Genomic DNA, 5654 nt, shown 5'->3' with positions numbered 1-5654 from the left:
CAATGAAGCCAAATTTGCTGTCATCTGAAAGTAGTGCTGTTAGAGCTCTGTATGGAATTTGTGTCAGACAGATACAATGATGTTTTATTTAATTGGTTTGAAAGGTTCAAAGTCAATGTTGACTTTCTTTTCCTTCTTGTGTTACAGTTGTACCACAGTACACAACCAGGCCATTTGGAGATACTTGGTTATAAAGTTTGAATCTTTGTTGTACAGATGTAATGGCTCCCAAGACTGAAAGGCTGTTTACTCGTGACTTAATGTTAGACGCAGTTCCAAACTCATCTGCTAACATTTTTGCCACTCGTGACTTCTGGTCTTTGGGAGGAATGATCAATGATACCATGCTTGTGCCATTGCTTGGTTGCAGGCTCCTCCCTGGCCTGGGCCCTGGTTGGGGCTTGTGTAGGAGGCAACCAATCGATGTGTTTCTCTCACATCGATGTTTCTCTCGGTCTTTCCTTCTTCCACTCTCCCTGCAGGCTGCCTCCAAGCTCTTAATCAGCTTCTTGATCTTCCAGATCTCCACATTCCTATCCACAGCATTGGGGTCGTCTGCCATCTTCTCATGTCCTTCTCCCTCAAGAGAGAATTATTGATCGGCTGCTTCTTGCATACCTCACACTGGGGATTGAGCTTGTAACTTGAGCATGTACCCTGACCTGGAATGGAACCGTGACCTCCTGGTTCATAGGTTGACACTCAACCACTGAGCCACAGCAGCTGGGCAAAGAGGTTGCTTTTTAAAGGTGATAATAGTATCTGTCCTAAAGTAAAAATGCCTAAGCCAAAGTTGGTGCAGATCAGTTAAATAAGAGTAGTCTGGAAATTGTCATTTGACTACCTTCATAAGCAAATTAGAAAATGTGTGCTGTGATGTGGTACAAAAACACATAACTAGTTTGGTAATCAGCAACCTATCTCACCTTTTTTCATGTTTTTGTTTATTAAGTGTTTGTGATTCTGCTTCAGATTAATTGCATTCTGCTCTGTGAGAGTTTATGTGTTTTTACAGATCACATAGCACATAAGCATGTGTTTCGGGTTAGAGGTGTGTGCAGAGGGACATAGAAAAGTGACCAGTGTGGGTAGAAAGACCTAAATATGAGGTTGCCACACACCGGAATGGCTCTTTGAATTCACTTGGTCTCTGTACAGAAAGCAGCGCCAGTTACATGGCCTGACAGGCTGTGTGTTGTTTAATAAAATATGGAAGTGACACAGAAAGCTTTGGCTGCACGTTGGGTTTGATTTTGTTGGTGCAGCTAATGGCATGGACGCCTTGCTCAGCCCCTGCCTATTTCTCCCCCTTTTGAGAACTTGATTTTAGGTAGTAGGCTCTCCTCCCTTTGTGGTATTTCTATTTTAATTTCACACCCTAACAACCGGTCCAGGGATGCAAAAGGAGTATTGCAGGGGTGGTGGACCGCAGGAAGGATGGAGATACTAAAGGAATCTATTGTTCTTGTGTTGTTTCATATCTATTTCCTCTTCCGAATCTTATGAGTCCTTGACTGAAGCCATCCCAGGTGAGCAGGCACAGAAGAAAACCTGCAGAGGCACTGAAGAGAGCTGGATGGTGGAGTGCGAGTGGATTCATGCCAGTGAGAGGCTCTTGCTTCAAAGAAAAGATGGTCCGTCTGGCCCATAGGAGAACATGCCTTTGGTCTGCGGCAGACTATGGTAAGTAATGCATATCTCATGAGTGCATTGTACTAGCTACTGAAAATAGCCCCCCCCCCCGATTATTTTCTGGTAACTAAAGCAATATTTCAACCACATGTGCCAACCGTCCATCAGTTGGCACTCACTCACTCCAGACTCCTGTAGAGATTAGCAGGATGCCGGTTTATGCGCCAGCATTATAACTCCCTCTTTTCTCCTTGTGAGGAAGCATTAGAGTGAGGGAGGGTGACTTCATTACAGGGGGTAACCTCAAGTCCACCCCAACTTATGACAACGGATCTTTCATAAATGTTGACACTCTTTAAATCTAGGACATGATGCGAGACATGTCACAGGGTGTTGAGAATCCCCGCGTTTGAATAGTAGCTCCAAAATCTAACAACACCAGAAGGTTCCTAGGAAACTTTTAAAAATACTGGTTACTGCCCTGGCCTGTGTGGCTCTGTTGGTTGGGTGTCGTCCCATGCACCAAAAGGTTGCTGGTTCTATTCCTGGCCAGGGCACATGCCTGGGTTTTGGGCTTGATTCCCAGTGTGTGTGTGTTTGTGTGTGTATCGGGGGGGGGGGGCGGGCGGAGGGAGGGGAGGCATTTGGGAGGCAGCCGACCAATGTTTCCCTCTCACATTGATGTTTCTCTCCTGCTTCCTTCCTCTCTCTCTAAAAATCAATTTTTTAAAAAACACAGGTTACTTAGTCTCAGCTATGAAGATTCTAATTCAGTAGTCCTATAGAGGGGCTCAAGTATACACACAGACACATGCACACATGCACATACATATGCACACAGTATATGAATATTATTATATATATATATATATATTTAAAAAAAATTTCCCCAGGTGGTTCTGGCATGTAGCATGAGAAGTGCTTCCCAGATCCCTCCAGGTAATTGATAACACATAATTCAGCAGGCTGGGCGTTGGTGACTTTCCCAAAGAGGAGTCCTCCCTTGTGACTCTTTGGATACAAGGTGTGAGTGCTACAAGCCTTTGAAAGGATCTGCTTCTCAGACTCCAGTGTGAGTCAGGAGAGTGCACGGGAAAGGATGGGGTTAGCAACACGGCCTCCAACAGCTCCCACTTGAGCCAATATGTTGATACAACCATCCTGTAAACCTTCCTTGGGACATGAAGGGAATTGTGTTCTCTTCAAAGGCTCAGGAGAAATATCATGAGTGAGAATATGAGCTAGGAGGCGATGTGGAGCCTGTTGCTGTCATTCTGTCCCCAAAGCCAGGGCTGCACAGAACATGAGTTCTCTGTAAAATACCCAGCACTGTCGTACTCACAAACAGACCAAAACAAAGCCGTCTTTGAAAGAATATAACTCACAAAAACTGAGCATATATTTCCTGTTGTCCTAAGAGTTCATTTATAACCTTTTAAGATGGGTCCTCTTAGTATCTCATTTTGCCAATGAGGAAATTGAGGTTCTGAGGTTAATTTGCTCATGTTACAAAGTAAGTGGAAGAGCCGGGATTTAAATCCAGATGGTTCGGCTCTCGGACATGGCCCTACTTTAACTGCTACACTGTATAACAGATCACAGAACTGCAGGGGGCTGTTTTCACACAACCCTGGCAACTCAAAGGAACCAACAGAGTTTATGCTGACCAAATTTGTATGAGGCAAAAATGAAAGTTTGAATCATTTCAAATTTGTATATGATGATTTCAAAATTTACAACCTTACCACTCATTTAACTTCCAGGAAAGAAGCTGAATTTAGAATGATTATGGAGCCCTGGCTGGGTTGCTCAGTTGGTTAGAGCATCGCCCTGATATGCCAAGGTTGTGGGTTCGATCTCGGATCAGGGCACATACAAGAATCAACCAGTAAATGTATAAATAAGTGGAACAACAAATTGAGACCTCTCTCTCTCTCTCTCTCTCTCTCTCTCTCTCTCTCTTTCTCTCTCTCTCTCTCCTTACCTCTCTCAAATCAATAACAAATTTAGAATGCTTATGAAAAATAGGCAGCTTTCTAAACGCTGTTTTAAAGATTATCCATCTCATTCTTTTTGTTTTCTAACATTAGTCTTAGCCTTTGTACATTCAACTTCCATTATCATTGCTTAATATAACACTTTAGTATTAGAAAATGTGAACAGAACTTGCTGACAATTTTACTATGCCTTGCAGTTTAAACAAGCATTGTCTTGGGGCCAGTGATCCACCCACTATTACTGTTCCCTGTCATCACTGTACCTATACATACTGTTTTCTATTTGTGCCTCTTTTATACTCACTCTGTTCTTCAAGGTTTTCTTTATGAAGATACATCTGTTTAGCTTTGGTGATTAGCAGAAACATTAGCAGACCTACTGTTTCAGAGCATACATAATTAATGGATGTTCCTCATTAATTTCTTCTGAAACTGACTCTTGTTAGACTACAGTTAGATATATTTCTTGAATTAAGAGCAGATATAAGGAGCAGGGACTCTGCCTATTTTGAAAATAGGCCATTTACTTTTAAGGGAAAATGATGACTTCAGAGTCTATTGATGGCGATAAAAGGAAACCTCTTTTAATACAATACAACACGTGTCTTTTGTTTGCTAAGGGCCTTCCATCACAAGGTGTCTGTTCTGTGGTCTGTTTCTCTGGTTTTCCACACAGACCTCCCATTTCCCCCCCAATTTAACACAAGTAGTAACTATTTATTGTATGGACATATTTACAAAATATTACCACAAATGGCCTTTTAATCAGACAAATCCAAAACGCAAGGATTCCTCTTGTCTCTGCACTTGACTCCCTTCCTCTTTTTGCTTTCATTACCTGTGGGGCTTTCCTGTAAGTTCGTATGCATACAGTGAGATCCTTGTTCCAGTTTTTTGTTTTTCGTTCCCCCCCTTGCTATTGATTAACACACATCCCCTTTAAACAATTTGTTCAGATTAATGGGCAAACAATTACAAAATACAGGTTCAGAGGCAAATGGCCCAGTGAGATGATTCCCTTAAGAGCTTTAGCCTAATTAATCGTTAGATTTCCTCCTGTGAAAAAATTATATGTACATCTGTATTTGCCTGGTTCTGATGCCCAGAGTAGACAAAACTGACCAAATGTCAACAAAATACCCCCTTGGACTTTTCCAAAGGGTCTCAAGAAAAGTTTAGCCTGGCTCTAAGCTGGGTCACACTTTACCCAACCCAAGGCAAGTTGTGGCTGATTTAAAAATAAAACAACAAAATTAGTAGAATAAGCTTATAATACAGAAGCAAGTGCCTCATATGAAGTGATGGATTTTATATCTCCCACATGGCTGTGCTAAAATTCTAAGTAATGTCAACCATTGCAGGAAAGGGAACATGTATTTCTTGAAGATTTTTTAAAAAATCGATTTTTAGCCCTGGCTGGCTTGGTTCAGTGGATAGAGCGTCAGCCTGTGGACTGAAGGTCAGGGGTTTGATTCTGGTCAAGGGCATATGCCTGAGTTGGGGGCTTGATCCCCAGTAAGGGTGGGGGGTGGCATGCAGGAGGAAGCCAATTGATGGTTCTCTCTCATCATTGATATTTCTGCCTCTCTCTCCCTCTCCCTTCCTCTCTGAAATCAGTAAAAATATATTAAAAAATTTGATTTTTAGAGAGGAAGGGAGAGGGAGGAAAAGAGAGAAACATCGATAAGAAAGTAAAACATCGATCGGCTGCCTCCTGTTGCCTCCTGCATCGCCCTCCTACTGGGGAGTGAGCCCGAAACCCAGGTATGTGCCCTGACCAGGAATCAAACCAGCAACCTTTCGGTGCATGAGGTGATGCCCAGCAACTGAGCCACACTGGCCAGGGCAGGAGGCTATATTTCTTAGATGTTTCCTTAGCCATGCTGGTTCCTGAAGATTTATTCCAAGCTAATAATATCAGGTATTAATGAGAAATGTTGGTATCAACCTGAAAGATCAGCATTAGTAGATTGAGTTAATGCTTTATAGTTTGGCAGTACAGCTGAACAGACCCCACCCATTATA

At 42.5% G+C, this 5654-nt stretch overlaps 1 pseudogene; it reads right to left on the bottom strand.

Moving 5' to 3' along the window:
- LOC102425106 overlaps nt 1–657 on the bottom strand; it is a 1563-nt pseudogene extending 906 nt beyond the window's left edge.
- Nucleotides 658–5654: the final 4997 nt, after the last annotated feature.

Source organism: Myotis lucifugus, unplaced genomic scaffold (assembly GCF_000147115.1).
Source record: "Myotis lucifugus unplaced genomic scaffold, Myoluc2.0 scaffold_28, whole genome shotgun sequence".
Classification (NCBI taxonomy): domain Eukaryota; kingdom Metazoa; phylum Chordata; class Mammalia; order Chiroptera; family Vespertilionidae; genus Myotis; species Myotis lucifugus.
The sequence above is the reverse complement of the archived record's forward strand: the minus strand, read 5'-3'. Positions and strand labels throughout refer to the sequence as shown.